The sequence below is a fragment of the Rattus norvegicus genome, chromosome 4 (genome assembly GCF_036323735.1).
Source record: "Rattus norvegicus strain BN/NHsdMcwi chromosome 4, GRCr8, whole genome shotgun sequence".
Taxonomy (NCBI): domain Eukaryota; kingdom Metazoa; phylum Chordata; class Mammalia; order Rodentia; family Muridae; genus Rattus; species Rattus norvegicus.
Window position 1 is genome coordinate 85,431,554 of NC_086022.1, and position 19,905 is coordinate 85,451,458.

The 19,905-nt window shown below is 46.6% G+C and overlaps 1 protein-coding gene and 1 non-coding gene across 3 annotated transcripts in view; one reads left to right on the plus strand and one right to left on the minus strand.

Moving 5' to 3' along the window:
- Positions 1 to 10,728, minus strand: part of Nod1 (nucleotide-binding oligomerization domain containing 1) — a 51,140-nt gene extending 40,412 nt beyond the window's left edge. Inside the window, exon 1 of one of the 2 annotated variants that reach the window (XR_005503297.2) lies at positions 10,013 to 10,728. The gene's annotated coding sequence lies outside the window, so the exon portion shown is untranslated. The remainder of the gene's footprint in view (positions 1 to 10,012) is intronic. The other variant, NM_001109236.1, reaches the window with a different exon arrangement.
- A 2,190-nt stretch (positions 10,729 to 12,918) lies between these two features.
- LOC120102675 (small nucleolar RNA SNORA17) lies at positions 12,919 to 13,045 on the plus strand. Its single transcript, XR_005504295.1, has one exon. It is a non-coding gene; the product is annotated as a small nucleolar RNA SNORA17 (small nucleolar RNA).
- Positions 13,046 to 19,905: the final 6,860 nt, after the last annotated feature.

A 19,905-nucleotide genomic window follows, 5' to 3' on the forward strand; every position in this document is an offset into this window, starting at 1 on the left:
CTCTGCCGCATGCCCCACCAAAATCCATCTTCTCTCTGTTTCCTATTTGGTTGCCGCTCTCTTAATGAACTTAACCTGGAAAAACAGCCCACTTGGATATTGTTTCTGCCGCCTCAGGAAGTGACTGACAAGCCATCTGGAGCGCTCTCGGTAGGTAGATGAAGCTGCCGTCATTACAGAATGCTTTCAAGCTCCATTAGTCCTTGTTCACTTTTGAGTATCTAAAAGTGTTCAATCCCTCCTAATTTCAAAGCAGAGAGAGAAAAGTTATCCCCCACCCAAGGCATCTTGCTCCTTTTCTTTCTCTTTCTCTTTCTCTTTCTCCACATAACTTGAACCCCAGGCACACGGGCACTGCCATCCTGCCCACGAATAGAGGAATGCAGACACATCTGAGATAAGCATTCCTTAGAATTCAGTGCTGACGCACATCCTTCCACAACTGCTCAGCTTCTGGAAAGCCCCCACATCTTCAGAGCCAAGTCTCCTTCCCCTGTCCCTAAAACCCCACGAAGAGGGTCCAAGAGCCAACCGCTCTGCTGGGATCCTGGCCTTCTAGAGTAGAGAGTACCATCCCACACACCCATTTGATCATGGAAAGTGAGACCCTTGGCTGGATAAAGACTTTTATAGGCCCACTAAAACTGGAACCTAGGGCTCCTGCAGTTAGAGTAGTCCCTTTAACCCCCATCTTTCCAAAGGGACTGAACGAGAGAAGGTCCAGATCCTTTCTCAATCTGTTCCTCCTCTAGACCCATTTCTCCCCACTTGGAATTGATATTTTATCCTTACTGCTTCGGGGGGAGGTAGTAGGTGGTACTTTCCTTTCTTTTATAATTTACTTATCTTCTCACCGATCAAGAGATACTGGCCATGAGGGACATCCGTGTGTCTGCATAGTTCTCAGAACCACTTCAGAAGCAGCACCTATTAAGTTTATCAGTAGACATTGGAAGTTTGCATCTAGGCACTTCCTGCTGCTCTAGGTCCCTCATACATCTTCCACCTTTAAAAAGATAACTGGAGAGTCAGGGATGGCGGCACAGACCTGTAAACCTAGCACTTTTGAGGCAGGAAGATTGCCAGCCTGAGCTAGAAATGAGAGAAAGTAAGACAGAAGGTAGGAAGGAAGAGGGAAAACATAACTAGAGGCCAGATCTCACTTTCCAAAGCATCATAAGTGCAATGACTAGAAACCGATTCACTTGCCGCTTAGTGGCGGTTTGAATATGCTTGGCCCAGGGAGTGGCACTCGGAGGAAGTGCGTCCCTGTGAGGGCGGGCCTTGAGAACTTCTTCCTAGCTGCCTGAGAATGCCAGTCTTCTCCTAGTTGTCTTCAGAATAAGATGTAGAACCCTCAGCTCCTCCTGCATCTGCCTGGATGCTGTCATGCTCCTGCCTTGATGATAATGTACTGAACCTCTGAACCTGCAAGCCAGCCCCAATTAAATGTCCTTTATAAGAGTTGCCTGGTCATGGTATCTCTTCACAGCAATGAAAGCCCAACTAAGACAGTGACCATGCCCTGCCCCTTATTAAGACTGATGCTCAACTGATAAGATACTGTTTCTGTTTAAATCCAGGCTTTGAAAAAGATCCTGCCTGAAGCTCAGCGCTGAGGGGCCAGCGAATAAAACATCCTAATAAGAAGAGCCATAGAGAAGAGCAATACAATGAACGGCTTTAGCCATCCCTAGAATTCCTCAAAGGGGACAAAGAAGTGTTTCCCATGTTCCCATGACTCATTCAGAAAAGGAGCTTGCTGCCAAGCTGATGGCCTGAGTTCAATCCCTGGGTCATACACAGGAGAAGGAGAGAGTTGATTCCCACTAATTATCCTCTTGAAAGGTCCAAAAACCTTGGGGATAAAAATTTCAATTCGCAGGGAAGCATACTAGGCTCCTCAGAAGGATCCATAAACAATGACCCTTTAGTCAATGAAGGCCCTGACTTAGGGAGGTAAGTGTGGAGTGAGCTCCTGGGACAGCTGGCTGGAGGAGATGACAAAGGTCTCTGAAACTCATCAAGGCCTCACCAACCAACAGAGCAGCCAATCAAACTGTACTAATGTCACTGCTTTGGACCTACTAATCATATTAAAGCTTACCTAACCCTTCTGGAAAATTCCCCTAGACCTGCATAAAAGGGGCCTACTCAAGTCACCGCCATTTTGATGAATGGTTGACCCCTATGTGCTGGTAATTTCTGCAGAATAAATGCTCTTGCCTTTGCATACTGTTTGAGGCTGGGGTGGGGTCTTCCTTCAACAATTCTTAGACCCTAACCTTCTGACCTCCACAAATTCCCCCTCTCAAATAAATAAATACTCGTAATTTAAATTTTAATTTGGAGAGGGGGGGGGGGAGAGATGCTATGCACAGGGCAGATCTGTGCCCAGAAAGTGTCTGAGGCTTCTCAGAAGAAAGGCATTTCTTAAGAACAGCATGTATTACTCACCTCAGAAGCCTAAGGTGGAGCTTGGCTGCGAACAAATAAACACACTGCTGACTGCTGGCCAAGGGCGCCATGAAATCTGTCTTGCCCCACCTGAACATAGGTGCACAGTTAGCAGAATCAGGGCCACAAAACTGTCATGGCTTCCAAATGGAGAGGACCAGTGTGCATGGACCCTGGGGGTCAATGAGACATTGAGATGACAGAACCGCCATCCCAAACTGTCCTCTTCAGAGCCTGCACAGCCTGCAGGCCTTGATGAGTGAGCTCCTATCACAGGGAGACCAGTTTAACCAGCCACAGTGCATGCAACGGAGAAGGGCAGGATGGTGCAGCCACCTAGCTGTAGGACAGCAGGCCAAGGTGGGGCTCTCCCCTTCAGTAGAGCATATCTTTGTGACCTAAAAGTGTCAAACCAAAACAATTTTTTTTCTTTGCAAACCCTGGATTCTGGGTCTGTGGCTCAGGAGTGCAGCTCATACTTTACACCTAGGAGATCCTGGGTTCAAACCCCATCACTAAAAACAAAAAGGCAAAACAAAACCAACCAGGTGCCTCCCAACCACATGCAAATTCCCTAGTAGATGAATTTGGATTTTCAAAGATAATAGAGGTGGGGAAAGCACTTCTTTCAGCCAGAGACGGCAGAACTGATGCTTGAAATATTGTCCTAGAGCCATGGGGACCTAGCATTTTGTGCCTGCAACCTCTAACCCCGCCTCGTCCCAACCTCATTTCACTTTGGAAAGTCTTTTGTCCTTGCTTCCAGGAGCTAAGATGGACTAGAATCTGGCGCTCCGGATGAAGGATGTTCAAGTGCCTAGAAGAGTCCACACACACTTATCTGTGTCAGAAACTCCAGAGCAGAGACTCCAGGCGGGGCACCCTTAGCTCTCGGCCCACTTTTCACTGCGTTCTGAGTTTAAGATTCCTTATCCCCAAGTTGAAAACTCTGCCTACATTCAGAGCTCTGTCACTCTCTAACAGAGGTTTGCTCCCTCAACCCCTTTCAAGACTGTTCCCTGCTTTAACCCAGGCCTGCTCCTCCCACCCCCCACCCCTTCCTGCTTTTCTTCAGTACCGGAGTGGAACAGCACAAGGTTTCTAACTTCAGTGTGCAAGAGTTGATATCCTTTAACCATTTGACTCCCAAAAGGTTTGTGTTGGAAACTGATCTTCAAGCTCATCGTTAGTGGCATGTGGAGGTGGGACCTTTGAAAGAGACTGGGTCATGTGGATCCCATCCTCACAATGGACCACAACTAAATGTCCCCAAGAAGCCCACATATTGAAGTTGATAGTCACCAACCTGTGTGTTACTGAGAAATGGTGGAACCTTTAGTAGGTGGAAGGGTGTTATGCCACAGTATCAGGTCACTGAGAGAACTAGTAGGACCTTTAGTAGGTGGAAGGGTGTTATGCCACAGTATCAGATCACCGAGAGAACTAGTAGGACCTCAGTCGACCCTTCTCTCTTTTATGCCAGCCACCATGACTCCAGCACCTTGTCATGATATTTTGCCTCATCACAGGCACAAAGACAACAGGACCAAGCAGTCATGGCTGAAACCTCTGAAGCCATGAACCAAGCCAACCCCTTTTTCCTTTTAAGTTGATTATCTCTGGTATTTCGTCACAGCAATGAAAACTGACTGTTGCAATGGGGTTCTCAAGGGAGTGGACTGGTTATCCAGAGAGCAGGTCTGTTTTAGAAGTAAGTGTTGGCCTTCTCACACGAGGCCTTCCTGTTCTCTTCCTGCTGAGACTTTCCCGTAGTCTTTTGCTTGCAGACTGACAATATGGAACAGTTACAGGAGGACTCTTCAGTAGTCCTCTACTGCATGTTAGAATAAAAGTCTCTGACCTTTCTCAGCCCAGGAGCCTGCTCAGCCTGAGGTAGCTCATTCTCTAGCTCCTCTCATTCTCTTCTGCCTCAGGCCTCACCACAAGGGCCACCACTCACTACTCATACCCACACTAACTACTCATCCTCACCACGTAGCTCCTTCCCACATTGAGCTTCAGGCTTGCTGTTCCCCAGTTCCCAAATGCTCTTCCCCTCCTGTGTACATCCCTAACCCTTTGTTGAAGGACTCCCTAGAGAGAAACCTCCAGGCCTCTAGCTCTAGGAATGTTCTTTCTCAGGAAGAGGTGTCATTTCCCCTTTCAGCAGCACATTTTATAATTATGTATTTTCTTGTGCGTTCACATCCTGCCTATCTAACGACTGAGTGTCCATGTTTCCATTTATGAGTCTAACCTCAGCATGATAGCTTTGGGGAGGACCCTGAGTAATGTTTAGGTTTAAATGATACCATGGGGACTTATAAGAAGTGACAGAGAATGCTATCTTGTTCTCTCTGTCCCACTAGGACACAGGTGCCCACCTGTAAGCAAGTTAGAGAACTTCCATTGTTCCTGACCACACTAGAGACCTAATCTCATACTCCTTGCCTCCAGGGCTAAAAGAAATAAATAGCTGTTGTTTAGAACACACAACCTAAGATAGTTTTCCATACAGGTGACCATCCTAGCTTGTACATGCCATTAGTCCACACACTTTGTTTAGCCCAGACTTCTCTCCACACCGCTCTCTTCCAGGCCTAGCCCCAGACTGCTGGCCTTGCAAGCATGCACTACAGACTCAGTCAAAACAACGTCTGGGACTTATGCTTTCAGTTTGAGTTTTGTAATGCTGGGGCTTGAACCCAGCACCTTGTGAATGCCGGACACACATTCTATCACTGTGTTATTACCACCACCACTCCCTCCAGCTCCCAAGTATTAATACATCCTTGCTCCCAGTGATAGGTGAATTAACATGTTGAAGAACTGAAACTCCACGGAGCAAGGAGGAACCAGGAGGTACAGTTCTACGTCAGTCTTCCAACCAGACTGAGGAGCCAACCAAGTGTTTCACAGCCCTAGAAATACCCACTTCATTCTAAGATATGCTAAAGCACCTACCACTTATTCTTGACATTTACTCTCCTGCCTCCCACCCCCACCCTACCCCACACAGACCTCTAGGAAGGCTGTGAGATCTCAAGAAGAGAAACAAACCATTGGGATGCAGGAGAGGGAGAGATGAGTAAAAAATTCAAAAACTGGGGTGTACTTAGAACGACTTAAACTCTGCCGCTGTCTCACCCAGGTAGGGTTCTGTGCTCCTCACCCACGCACACACCTGCCCACCATAAAGGCATACTTTACTGCATCCAGGGGACATTATTACAAAGCAAACATTATAATCCGCCCTAATAAAATTAGGTCTATAATGGTAACAAGGCTTTTGAGTTTTCTATATTTTTGTTTCACTTCATTTTTCCTTTCAGTTACATCCAAGCAATGGTTGGGGTTTAAGTCATCTGAGGGGCACAAGAGGAAGCCCCCACTTCACTCCTTAAACAGGCAGGAACACCACTCTGAAGGAAACGTGCGCACACCTGCCCTTAATTACAGGTAGGAGGCTGGAGAGGTGGGTCGGGCCAGCAGAGGGCGGGGCTCCGCTGAACATCCAGCGGAGATTAAGAAACCAGGCTTGCTGGGCTGGCTTCAAATCCTGAGTCAAACACTGTGGACTTGGGGTTAGTTCATTAACCTCATGGGACTTCAGCTGTCCCGCCTGGAAGATGGGAGGCGCAACTAAGGGTTACTGGGTGTTGAGAAGACTAAGTGTGTACAGTGTTGGATGCAACAAACCGATAGCTCATCGTGAATTCTTCAGCCCAGTGTGGCACACAGCAAATCTTTGGGGGAGTTCATCTTTACTATCTGCAGTCTGCCACATCTTCATCACTCCGTCTCACCAACCCTAGCATCATGATGAGCTTTGACCCCTATTTTACAGATGCCAGTCCAAGGTCACACACACGAGGAGATGGCAAAACTAGCCCTGGAGCCACAGCACCCATGGTTATTACTGTCACCACAGTAATCACTACTTACTGGAAGCTAGGCAAGGGGGAGAGTGCTTCACAGATTAGCTCATCACTGGCTCAAAACAACCCGTTTGGAAAGGATGTCCTATTTTATGAATGGAGGAGAGACACCACCTTTAGTTAAGGGAGAAAACAGTGGTGTGACCCCCACTCTGAGTGTGAAGCCTGAGGCCTCTTCCACATCCTTCTGCTTTACAGAGATCAGGAGCCGGCACTTGAAGCCTCAGAGAGCAAGCCTGACTGCATGGTTTTAAAATCTCCATTGTAGCAGGCACGATGATGTCTGCTTTCAAACCCAGCATGCTGGAGGCAGAACCAAGAGGATCAGTATGAGTTAGAGGTCAGTCTGGTCTACAGAGAGAGTTCCAGGCCAGTCATGGCTACTAGTAAGACCCTGCCTCAGAAATACAATAACACTAAAATAAAATTTAAAACCGCATTGTTAAACAGAGCCAGGAATATCCTCTCAAGGAGGGATCTGTTGTCCCGTAGTATACAGAGACTACCTATCCGCAAGGGCAAGCCTAGCTTCCTATCTAGTTCCTTCCAGAGAGTTTGCTCCATGGGTCACTGAGAAAAGTTAAGATTGTATTAAGGTGAAGCACAGCACAGAAGTTCTTGGCGACTGCCATTTTTAATCTTCTGGGAATTGGAATGACACCCATAGTCTCCCAAGTAAAATGCCACCTTCTCACAACTGTCTACCAAAGAGGTTTCTTCAGTAATGCGTGACTGTCTTAGCTAGCAGCACACGGCTGCTAAAGCATCCACCGAGTCACTAACTACCACCCTTACTTCTTCCAACCCTAATCTCTGTGGTGGTGACAATACAACAGAACCGCAAGGGACATCTCCATTCTAAACTACATAGCAACATACAGAAATATATGTTGATATGTCTACTATATCTACATATCTATATAGAGATACAGATCTCTATAGAGAGAGTAATCTCTATATATAAATAGCTAGACATAGACATACAGACATAACCATATAGGGATAGACATAGTATAGATATATTCCAGCTACTCAGGAGGTGAAAGTGCTAGGACCCCAAACCTGCGTAATTTAGTGAGACTCTGATTCAAAGTTTTAGACGTAAGAAGAGGGTGATGGCAGAGCCCTTGCCTTGTATCTATAAAGTCTTAGGTTCAGTGTCCAACTCGGTCTCCATCATGTAGAAGTAAGGTACCAAGACCTGGCGCTAATCAGGCGCTCACTGGATTATTCCCTGTGCATTTGTCCTCAGCCATGTCCTTACTCCTTTAAAATACAGCTCTCTGTTGTTTAGAGGGAAATCCCTTGACAGCAAAACAAACTCTAAAGTGAGTTTGACCAGTAGCCTGTTGGTTTTAAGGAAAGATAGTACTTCGCTCCCCTGTTGGCTATAAAGAAGTGAATCTCTTTTAGGGGCTCTGTTCCATCAAAGGCCGGGACAGCGCCCCATCCGTTTGCAGCCCACACCCCATTGGTTGGCAGTAGGACAAATAGGGAGGGTGGTGGCAAGTCTGCTGTGGCTGACTCTGCCCACAGTTTGGTGCCTGCCAATTCTAGATGAAATCCTAGTTTAAGGAAGCATCCAAGCCAGGAAGTCTCGTGCTAGCCAGTATTCCAGCACTGGCTGAATCCATGTGTTAATTGAAAAGACAGCAACTATTCGTCTTATAACAGAGCCAAGTTTAGATGAAACGCCTGCCCTCTCTGAGCCTCCACAGAGACAGTCACAACCTGTAGGTGGCTAAGAGCAGACTGCCACAGGGCATGCAACTAGCTTTCTGCAGAACCTCAAAGACAACAAGACACTGGAAATTTGCAAAACACCTATAGCTCACTGTGGCAGCAGTTCAGAACAAGTACGTATTTGGTTTCCTAACTTCATCTTGCCTAAAACCTTCCAAAGGAGAGGGGTAGAAGAAACTGTCATTCCAATCCTAGGAATCAAATGCCTTTCGTTTCAGCAGCGAACCCTTCTTATTTTTGTTGAAGCAAATATCAATGACCACAAATACTCTTATGGACACTTGATCTCCATGCCTCTGTGGCTTTACAGTTTACATTTTTGAACATCTTATCTAAACAATGCTACAGCCGTTGCTCTGGTAGTGACAGTCCTCCCAACAGAACGGGCAGCTGGGAAACAGTTTCAGCTGGGAGGTAGGTATCAGTAAGGGTAGGATTTGGAATTCTCTTCTACAGATTCCTGACTGTCTTTGATGAAAGAGGCCCCTGGACAAGAGTCAAGAGCAGAACAGGGACGCTGGGTGCAATCTCTCAGGCGACTGCCAGCAAGAAAGCCATGTGTGCTGCATCAACCTTGACTCTCGCTGACAGCCCAGCTGTCTTAAAAATATATTTGGTATAGAATAGCAGGAGAGTGAGGCTTTAAGGAAGACAGTTTCTGGACAAACACACTCCGTCATAGGGGCTAGACCAAATAGATAATTGTCTTCCAGTAACAGAGCCCCTGCTGTGGACCATAGTGTGTGAGATGGACTTTACCTTAGCCTATGTTAAGCTTCTCTTTGTCTAGGCTTTACCAGTAAGAAAAGAGAGGCTCACACGGGTCATTTTTAACATGCAGCCAATCACATCACTCAAGCGACAGATTCAAAGATTGGAACCAGGTTTACTGGGTCTACGTTCTACGAAAACAAAACTCTTGTGGCCTTTGCAAGGGCCCTCCCTCTTCTACCCCTGCCCTGGGTTTTAAGTCTGCCTCTTCTCTGGCCAGCATTACATGAGGATGCATGTCTGTTTGTCAGTGGCTCCAGGATCACAACTGCCACACTGGTCTCTGCTCCCAGATACAACATTGAAACCTCTCCTCTCCGACAGACATCCTGGAAGTGACGCTCCAGGTATTCTCAACCTCTAAAGCAGAAAGGCTGCTTTTGAGTAGGCAATCAGACTCCATTCTATACCTTTGGCTTCACCCGTAAAGGATGGAGGGCGGTTGTCAAGGGTTCTCTGGCTTCCCGAGGCAATTTCGAATACCAGTAACTCAGGCGATCCAGAACCAAAGGTCCTCGGCAATCTATCTATCCATTTTTGTGCTTTTTACAACCTATGAAAACACTGCATACTCTAGGACCTTTTCAGTTTGAAATTCGGGCAACTCTGCCAAACAAGCATTGTCTTGCTTCCTTCTTTTGTATCCCACGAAACTCAAGGGAAGTCCTCCCTTGTCCCCAGGACCACTGGAGGTTCCTGGAAGAGACAGCTTGTTTGCAGGCTGCACTCAGGAAGGTCCAGGTCAGCAGGCACTTTCTTTTGGAGGCTACCCATCGGTCTCAGGCTCCTAATCCTACGTGCACATCGGAATCACCCAGGGAGCTCTGAAGCAATAGTTTATAGAGTTTCCGACAGAACTCTGTCGAATAGTCTGGGCGTCTGGATTTGCTAAGTCCACACTTTATTCTAAGTTGCAGGCAGGCGGTCTGAAAACGCGGGCCTTAGATTCCATTGCTGTCTGAACTAGGGCTGATTCTGAAACTTGGGTGAGGGATGGGGCACGGGGTCTCTCCCCATCGGGTTTCAGCCATAGCTCTTCCACAGATAGCCTTACATTTCCTCAGCTGGTTACAGAGCTGACCGCGCCAAACCCCATGACTTACCAAGTTGGCAGGACTTTGGCTCAGGTGGCCCTGGAGTACGGCGGCTCTCAGCACAGGGATCCTGGACTAGGGTCGCAGATCTGGCGGCACAGCAGCACTGCCGCTCGCGGTTTGGGATCAGGAACTGGCGGGGACTAGGACCGGCCGCGCCCAGGCTCGGGTGGGCTCAGGGGAGGGAACAGGGCGGAGAGGGCGGAGGAGGCGGGGACCGGCCATAAGCGCTGCCCCCTGTCCCATTTCCCTGGCGGGAGCCTCCGCACACTGCACCAGGACGAGCGGCCACTGCGCAGGGGGAGTGGGCAGGCCTCGGAGTTAGCCCAGGGGTGACACCCTGGGAACTCGTCAGGCCAGCTCTGCTCCGGCGCCGAGAGCCAAGGCCCGCCCCCCTGAGAGTGCCACCCAGCGCCTGTAACCACAACCAATGCCAGGACCCGGGCAGAAAGGCTTGTTATACACTAAACAAATTTCAGTTTGATCTACTTCAGAGACAGAGGCTTTCTCCCGGTCTGTGGTTAAGTCTTCTCTTGACCACGAATATTCTAGAGCCTCTTTATTTACTGTAAGGAATTACATGCGAATAAACCTTCTGAATAAATATTTTTAAACATTATTGCCAATTAAACAAAAGTGCTTTCAGATTTGTGGCCACATACAGTCATGGCTATGAAAACTCGCATGAAGTTGACCCTCTGAGAAAAGCAAAACCGAAAGTTTGCAAGCACCTTGGGGCGGTGTGTAATGGTGTTCTTGCGAGAAAGGAGAACCCCCCCCCCCCCTGCAGTGTGCTGCAGTGTGCTGCAGTGCTGTGGCTAAGTGACTGAAAGGAAAGTTTTTCTTCTAAGTCTGATCTGTTTGCAATGCTGGAGACGGATCCAGGGCCAATCGCACTGTGCACCGCCTGCCCACTGCTCATTCTTAGTCTTCTTTTTGCTAACACTATCATCTACATTTTTTGAGACAGCTGTTCCCTTACTTGTTATTTGGGACTTTTTTTTTTTTTTTTTTGGTTCTTTTTTTCGGAGCTGGGGACCGAACCCAGGGCCTTGTGCTTCCTAGGCAAGCGCTCTACCACTGAGCTAAATCCCCAACCCCGGGACTTTTTTTTTAATATTGTGATAACTGTAAATTAATAAAGAACTGGAAGAAATAATGCAGATTCACATTTTTGTCATTCAATTTGGCCCAGTGTTGTAGAGCTACGGCACAAAAACTACGGAAAGCAGAAAACAGACTATTAACCGAGTCAAGATACAGAACAGGTCCACCACGAGCATCCTTTTACAGCATCCTACACCGTACTCAGCCTCTGGAAACCATAAACTTGTTCCCATTTCTAGGAAGTTATCAAGACTTTTAAACAGATGGAATCAGGCTGCACTTAGAGATAACGTTTTGAAAGCCTGTGTTACATTTGTGTGTGTGTTTGCACATGCACCCGCGCGTGTATGCGTGCATGTGTGTGTGTGCATGTGTGTGTGTGTGTGTAAGTGTATGAGTACATACATGTCATGATGCACATGTGGAGGTCACAGAACAATGGCAGGACTTGTTTTTCTCCTTCTACCATGCAGATTTGGGGCCAACTGAACTCCGACTTGGTAGCAGGTACCTCTACCCACTGAGCAGCCTCGCCAGCTCTATTATTTTGCGATTGTTTTGTTTTCATTTTGTATAATCCTAAGAGGACTCACCTAGACCATTGCTTGTATCCATGGTGACTTCCCTTTTATTATTGTCATTGGGCAGTCTTCTGAGGCATGAGTTCCTATAGCACTTTAAAAACACTCTTTACCTTTTGGGGGCTATTTTCACCTTTGTCATCAATTTCTCAAAAGCCTGCTGAGCTGTCTTCTGAAATAGCCAGAACATTTAACATTTCCATTACTGACCAGCCAAGTGACTGCTTCCTAGCGGATCTCCAGCGTCTGGTGCTGTCCCATTTCATATTGGCCATTTGGGTAGTTGTATGGTCCTGGTGAGACATCGTTGTGGTTTTAGCTTGCTGATGATGCTGGACTTCGTGCATGTGCCTACATGCCACCTGTGTCTTCTCTTGAGGAAAACACGTCTCTGTGTCTCTTGTTCATTTCCTAAATGTTGTGTGTTGAGAGTGTCTATGTGTGGCTTGTAAATATTTTTCCCAATTCTTTCTTCCTTTTCTTTTCCTCCTCCTTCTTCTTCTTCCTCTTCTTCCTCTTCTTCTTCTTCTTCTTCTTCTTCTTCTTCTTCTTCTTCTTCTTCTTCTTCTTCTTCTTCTTCTTCCTCTCTCTCTCTCTCTCTCTCTCTCTCTCTCTCTCTCTCTCTCTCTCTGTCTCTGTGACAGGGTTTCAGCTGTCCTAAAACTATTGCCAAAAATGATCGTCTTAGCAGACACCATGACCAAGGTAACTCTTATAAAGACAACATTTAATTGGGGCTGGTTTATAGGTTCAGAGGTTCAGTCCATTATCACCAAGGTGGGAGCATGGCAGCATTCAGGCAGGCCTGGTGCAGGAGGAGCTGAGAGATCTATATCTTCATCTTAAGGCTGTTAGCAGAATACTGACTCCCAGACAGCTAGGATGGGGGTCTTAAGCCCATGCCCACAGTGACACACCTACTCCAAGAAGGCCATACCTCTAATAGTGCCACTCTCTGAGCCAAGCATATACAAACCATCATAATGACTTTGAGCATCTCCTTCCAAGAGCTGGGATTGAAAACAAATGCCACCATGGACAGACACCATGGACCAAGTCCAGGGCATGCCAGGCAAGGACTGTTAGCAACTGAGCTATATGCCTAAGCCCTGTGCCTGCCCTTTCACTTTATGCAGTCCAGTTTACTGGTTTTCCTTTCAATGGGTCATACTTTTGGAGTCAAGTCTGAACTCTGCCAATTCCTAGATTCTAAAAATTGGCAGCTCCCCTGCCCCTAGAGGCACTGCTGGTGTGTCTGCTGTGTGACATAAATGTCAGTGGGTGGCAGAGAAGAGAGACTATGTCTATGCTCAGTGTTCTGATCTATGAACTGAAAGATTACTAGCCTAACACGAGAGCCTGAGAAGACCACCACTCTGGTGCTGCAAAGGCCCAGGTGAGCTCCCAGGTTGAGGAGTGAGCCAAAGACTAGATGGACTCTGCATGGGACCCTGGAACTGTGGGCCCTAGGTGGAAGTGAGCCCCAACTAGACAACCCCCATGTGGAGCCATGTGGGCCAGCCTAGGCAAGGAGCAAGCTCAAGACAATCACCAGTCTGGCACCAAGCAGGCCTGGGGGTGGGGGTGGGGGATTGGGGAAACCATGCCAGAAATGACAATACACAAGCAGGACATAGCACTTCTGAGACCACTCCTGAGACAACCCCAGACACTGAGAGACCCTGGGCACCACCAGAAGAGCAAGCAAGTGGTGGAGAAATGGAGGAGAAAGGGAAGCAGAAGGATGTGAGCACAATGAAGAGAGGCAGAACTGGAGACTCGAGGGTAGTGAGAAAGAGCCTGACGTGAGTAGCCGGGACCTGGGACCATGGTGTGGTCCTGGCCTGTGCTGCCACTGGAGGTCATGTCTGGTCCATGGCTTTGCAGCTGCAGGGTCTGTTACCATCAAAGGCCAGACAGATCTGGCCCCACCACTCGCTTGAGCATAATGGGAGAGCTGTCCCTGGGGGTGTGTGAGACTAGGAGAGTTGTCCCCTCCCCTAGCCAGCTGCAGTACTTAGAAGAGCTTCGTTGTTGTCCGCAACCACCCTGCACATCACCCAAGAAGCACAGTGGGGTTGGCCCTGGACTAGGGAATTGTGAGTGGGTGAGTGAGCCCAGAGGGTGTGAACGTAGGAGAGCTGGCCCATAACTTGTCTGCCACATGGTGACAAGGACCAGGGAGAGAGGCCCTCCCCCACCCTGGCCCCTTGCCTCCTATGACAAGCAGGAGTGTTGGCCCTGGGTTATGAGAGTAGGAGAATTGGCCCAATCCCTCGCCGGCTGCAACACTTAGGAAAGTGGGCCCTGCACCTTGCCTAGGCAGCACATGAGAGCTGGCCCTGATGGTGTGGGTGTGGATGAGCCAGCCAAGAGAGCATGAGAGTGGGAGAGCTGGCTCTGCCCTTACTGATGACAGCTTCAGATGGCCTATCCAAAGCAAGGCAGAGGAGCTCACTCCGGTGGTGTGGGTGCAGAATAACTGGCGGGCAACCAGTTCAGATGCCTCTCAGGCCCAGATTCACAGCTTTGAATTGGCCCTCCCCAATATCTAACTCCATGAAGGAGTTCGTCCCACAGACCCAAAGCTACAGGATCTCCATGACACAGGGCAACAACAAAACAGCCAAGAAGAATCTCAGTGAGGTTCCATTATTGATAGTGTAGCAGAAGTCAGAGGCCTTGAACCAGAGAAGGATTCAACCTAATGAGTCCATTTGAAAGCAAAAAAAGTGTGGACAAAAGAGTTTAAATATGACACACTGTGACACACTATAGCTTCCACAATGAGATTTTATTTTTCTTCTTTGGGGGAAGGTTGCAAGGGTGGAGGGCAGGTATTAGGAGAGAGGGAGGTAAGTGGGATTGGGGTGCATGATGTGAAATTCACAAACAATAAAAAAGTTTAAAAATTGGCAGTTACATCTTTTTTCTAATAGTGTCTGTCTGTCTGTCCGTCTGTCTTCCTGAACAGGGTCTTGTTATGTAGTCCAGACTGGCCTCACACTTGTGGTCCTCCCTAAGTTCTGGGGTTATAGTCTATGCCACCATGACTGGTCAGTTTATAAAGATTTATTTATTATATATAAGTATACCATAGCTACCCTCAGACACACCAGAAGAGGGCATCAGATCCCATTACAGATGGTTGTGAGCCACCATGTGGTTGCTGGGATTTGAACTCAGGACCTCTGGAAGAGCAGTCAGTGCTCTTAACCACTGAGCCATCTCTCCAGCCCCAACTGGTCAGTTTATAACAGTTACTCTTAGAATCTAAAATCCTCCCTTTCCTAATAAAGTGTTCCATTGCTGATTCGGGATCGTTTGCTATAAAGGTTCTCCCATTAAATTACCTTGGCCAAAAGTTAACTTTGGTGTATTCTTGGTTCTTCTCTGGGTTCTCTATTCTCCTCCATCGCTCTATGTACTCATCCTGCTCCATCGCTCTGTGTACTCATCCTGATCCATCGCTCTGTGTACTCATTCTGCTTCATCACTCTGTGTACTTATCCTGCTCCATCGCTCTATGTACTCATCCTGCTCCATCGCTCTGTGTACCCATCCTGCTCCATCACTCTGTATACTCATCCTGCTCAGCTCTGTGTACCCATCCTGCTCCATCGCTCTGTGCTCTGTGTACTCATCCTGCTTCATCACTCTGTGTACTTATCCTGCTCCATCGCTCTATGTATTCATCCTGCTCCATCGTCCTATGTACTCATCCCTTCATCAGCAATTATGAGTGCTCATTTTATTGCCATTTAAAAAAATCCCCTTACCTATTCCACTTTGACAGTTCTATAAAAATGAATCATGTTACAATTTTGACAACAGATTCGCTAAGTCTGTTCTGGGTTTGGGGAACAATTTTACCATGGATCTTCCCCACGAATAATATCTTTGGCTCATTCAACACATGACTGTTACCATTCTCCATCCACCTATCTCTGCCTTGATTTCTTTCCCCAGTATTTTGTAGCTTTCACTACACACCCTGCTCATAGCTTTGTAAGATCTACACTTCACCATTTTCATGTTCTTCATTTCTTTTTTGCTATTATTTTGAGACAGAATCTCATTGTGTGGTCCATGGAGACTTTGAGCACACAATCTTCCCTCTTCCACCTCCCAAGAGCAATGAATATAGGCACACACCACTGTGTGTAGCTAATAATTCTTCCTTTTTTAAAAAAAAATCAGTTGTGTAATTGTGTACATGACTGGTCAGAATTACAATATTCCAGTCCAAGTGGGAAATTGTGGTGGTTATGTAAGTTAAATATATAGAATTACCATATGATCCATCATCCTCCCCCTAGGTATAAATCCAAAATAGTTGAAAAGTAGGATTCAAAAAATGTGTACATAAATGTTTTCGGAAGAAGTATCCGTAGTAGTTGGAAACGAGAACAATCCAAGTGCCCATGATGGGAGGAAGGTTAAACAAGTGTGGCATATGCACATAACTCATGCTAGTCACTACAGTAGATGTGAGGTTTAGGTGTCTACAGGGAGGCTGAAGCTCAGGACATGGCACTGGAGGGACAATAGAAACAGGCACCTGTATGATCCCACTTCCACGAAATATACACGACCATTAAATCCACATACATGGGGAACAGTCTGGAGTTTCACAAGGGCAGGAGAATGGGCAAGACTTTTGTACCTGGTTTCACTTGGGAGGTGACATGTTTTGGAACTGGAGATGGTTATAACACTGTACAAAATGCTAATCATGCTTTTAAATGCTTTTAAAATGGCTATTTCATAAAAATAGAGCAAAAAGCCTGCAAGTGGTATTCTTAGTTGTTGTTAGTGTATGTGTATGAGTGTTTTACCTGCATGTATGTATGTGTACTGTGTGCATATCTGATACCTGTGCAGGCCAGTAGAGAGCCTCCAGGTGGGTACTGGGGACAGACCCCAAGTCCCCTGGAAGAGCAGCTAGTGCTTTTAACTACTTGAACTTTTGCTCACACTATTGCTTTTTTAACTTCTGCTGTGCTGGGACTGAAGTGCAGGGCCGCACACAGCCTGGGCGAGCGAGCTGCCTCCTGAGCCCCAGCTCCAGGTGGTGCAGCCGTTTTACCTCCTCTGCCCATGTGTTCCTCTCCCGTGTACAGGCACATGGTGGGGTTTTTGTATATCACCTTGTATCCCATGGCCCTGTTAGACTTAATTGATTATAGAGCTTTAAAAAACTTTCTGGTATCCTCTATGAGGACAATTTTGTCAACCATGTATAAATGGGGGTGGTTTAGCTTACTGGTTTTTTTTTTTTAATTATTACATTGAGAGAGACAGAGATATTGAGGGAGCAAAAGTAAGGGTGGGGAGCTGTCAGCAAAAAGAAGTCAGAAGACAACCTGAAGGGGTCATATCTCTCCTTCCGCCATGTGAGTCTCGGTCTCAAACACAGGTCTCCAGGCTTGGCAGCACGTGCTTTACCTGCAGCACCTTCTCCCCGCCCACTTTAGTCTTTGGGCTCCTTTCCTCTCTTCTAGTTACAGCGCAGGCTGTAACATCTCACTGTGTTGAACGGGAGAGCATGGATCCTTTTGTTTTAGAGGTAAAACATTTGGTATTTTGAGTGTAATGTTACCGACTGCAATTTTTATAGACTCTGTTAAATTATTAGTCCCCTTTTCTAATTTTTAAAATACTTTAATTGTGAGTGGGTGTGTGGCTGCCTTTTCATTTTCTTTTCTCCCTGAAGTGGTTTGACAGATTTGTAAATACCACACTGTGGAATGACATCTGTGGAATAAACCCCACTTTGTTATGACTCCCAACCCTTAGGTATGGCTGAATTCTATTAACTTTTTCCTTAAGCATTTTTTTTTAAAAACCCATGCTCATCAAGAACACTCACCTGTGGGTTAGTTTTCTTTGTATTGTCAGTTCGGGTACCAAGCTAATGTTAACTTCATAAAAATGAACAAGGTAAGGTTAGCAACTGTTCTGTTTCCTTTGCTCTGAAACTTACCTTATCTGAAACTAACACGGGAACGAGTTTGCTTTGGCTTACGCCTGCATCCAGATCTTGGTCCACCACTCCCTTTCAAACTGCTTGTCATTAGTTTCCTGTAGACACCACAAGGCTGGGCTGTTTTAAATCACTTTGCCAGTTTCTATGTTTTAATTATATTTATGTTTGGGGTTTTTTTTACATGCATAAGTGTTTGCCCACATGTTTGTAGGTGTACCACCTGTATGCTTGGTGTCTGAGGCCAGGACAGGGTTATGGAGCCTCTGGAACTGGAGTTATAGGTGGCTGTTAGCTATCTTGTGGGTGCTGGGAACCAAATCCATGTCTTCTCCAAGAGCAGTGAGTACTCTTACCAGAGCCTTTTTGGCAACTCCAGTCATACACTTAGAAACTTACATTTAATATGATAATTGATATACTGAAATATAACACCGCCATCTTATTTTTGCTTTTTAGTTGAACCTTGTCATGTTTATGATCTCCTGCCTCAGCTTTCCAAGTGCTGGGATTATAGGCACAAGCACACACGCGCGCACACACGCACACACACACACTGGCTTTCTTCTTGTCCTCTCATAATGAGTTTCTCTTTAATTTTTTGAGTAAATCTCTTCTGTACTTGCTTTATTGGGTGCCTACTGGGTGTTGCACATTCAAATACGGACGCTTATCTTCTTGGCTTTCCTCTTCTAATCAGGCTCTGTATTTTATGAGCTTGGCAGTTAGGATTACAACTTGTGTGCTGTTGTTAGGTATGAATCAGGAGCTTGAGAAGGGATCCTAGTGTACTTATCCTAATTTTTCTCACTGTGACCTTTTTATCTTTCTGATGTGCAAAGCTTCCTCCTTTTATTATTTTTCTGTTTATTTTCTTCGTTGTTTTGGGCAGGATGACTAATAATATTTTAAAAACGTGTCTATGTCTTAGTTTGCCCTCATTGTTAATGGTTCTGGGGGTTTTCCAGCTCTCCACGAAGTGTGCAGCTTCTGGGCTCCACCATTTCTGATGGGAAACATCATATCACCGAAACTGCTTTTTCTCTAAAGCATTAATCCTCACTAATTTCAAGAATTTTTGATTTTCCCAAACGGACTATGGAGTGCTTTGGTGTGCATTTCTTTGGGCTTGCATGGGGCCCACTCAGCTACTTTGTCCTTGGCAAACCTCAGGATGTTTTTTGGCTTCTCGGCAGTCTGACCTCTCCCAACATGTCGGCTCTTCTGTTAGGAGTCAAATGGGCTCCGGAATCTCTTAGCTTTTTGGTTTTGCCTCCAACCTGCTGCTCGTTTCCCCTCACCCTGGCAGCTCTTGCTCCATCACCCGGCTCACTCCTTTCCGTTGTCCTCACTGTTCTGCCGCTGAGCCCACACTGAACTTTACATTTCGTTTCTTAGTTTTCGATACCAGGGTCATCACTTGGGGCTTTCTCATCTGTGCTTATTGAGGCTCCAGGTGATCACTGGCATCCAGCGGATCCCATTGCTTGCTGCAGCATTTCAAAGGTGGTCATTTACTCCACCACTACGGGAAGTGACAGCGTTCTCATAAACAAGGCACTTTGGCTTGCTGATCTACACTTTGTTGTTGGGTGTTGCAAACTGTCACAACTACAGTCAACCTGTGGTAGTGTCAAACCCATGACCTGGCCCTTGTGAGCACTGCACACTAACCAAACTAGCTCCCCACCACCGATGGCTGTCTGAAAAGCTTTAACAGATAATCCTACACATGTCACCCTACCCTGGCATCAATAGTTACTGTTTACCATCTAGTCTGGAAGTTTCCTTGTTCTTGGGTTATGATCATTAATTAAGATCAGAATATACCAGAATTTCATAAGGCTCCAGATCTATTTAAGTCCTGTTTTAGCTGGTTCAGTTGTTTCGGCTCTGAAACTGTCCTAGAGTGGAGGGCAAGGGGAACCATCGGCAATGGATGGGAGTCTACAGCCCCATGGGTCCGATGACTCACTGAGAGAGGGTGTTGCTGTTAGGCCTTCCCAATCTTTTGATATTACATTTATGCTGGTGAAGTGGTTACTGGATTTCTTGTCTTATTATGTATGTGTATGTGTAAAGCCAGGCTCTCTTCTGGGCCTCTGATGGCATGGTGGAAACAAGTCTTCAGCGCTTTTCTAGGGCCAGCCTGGAGTGTTTGATCTCTGAGTGTTTTTGCCAAGCTGTTCCTTCCCTGGTACGGTCAGTAGGACAGGCTGTGTTTTGTG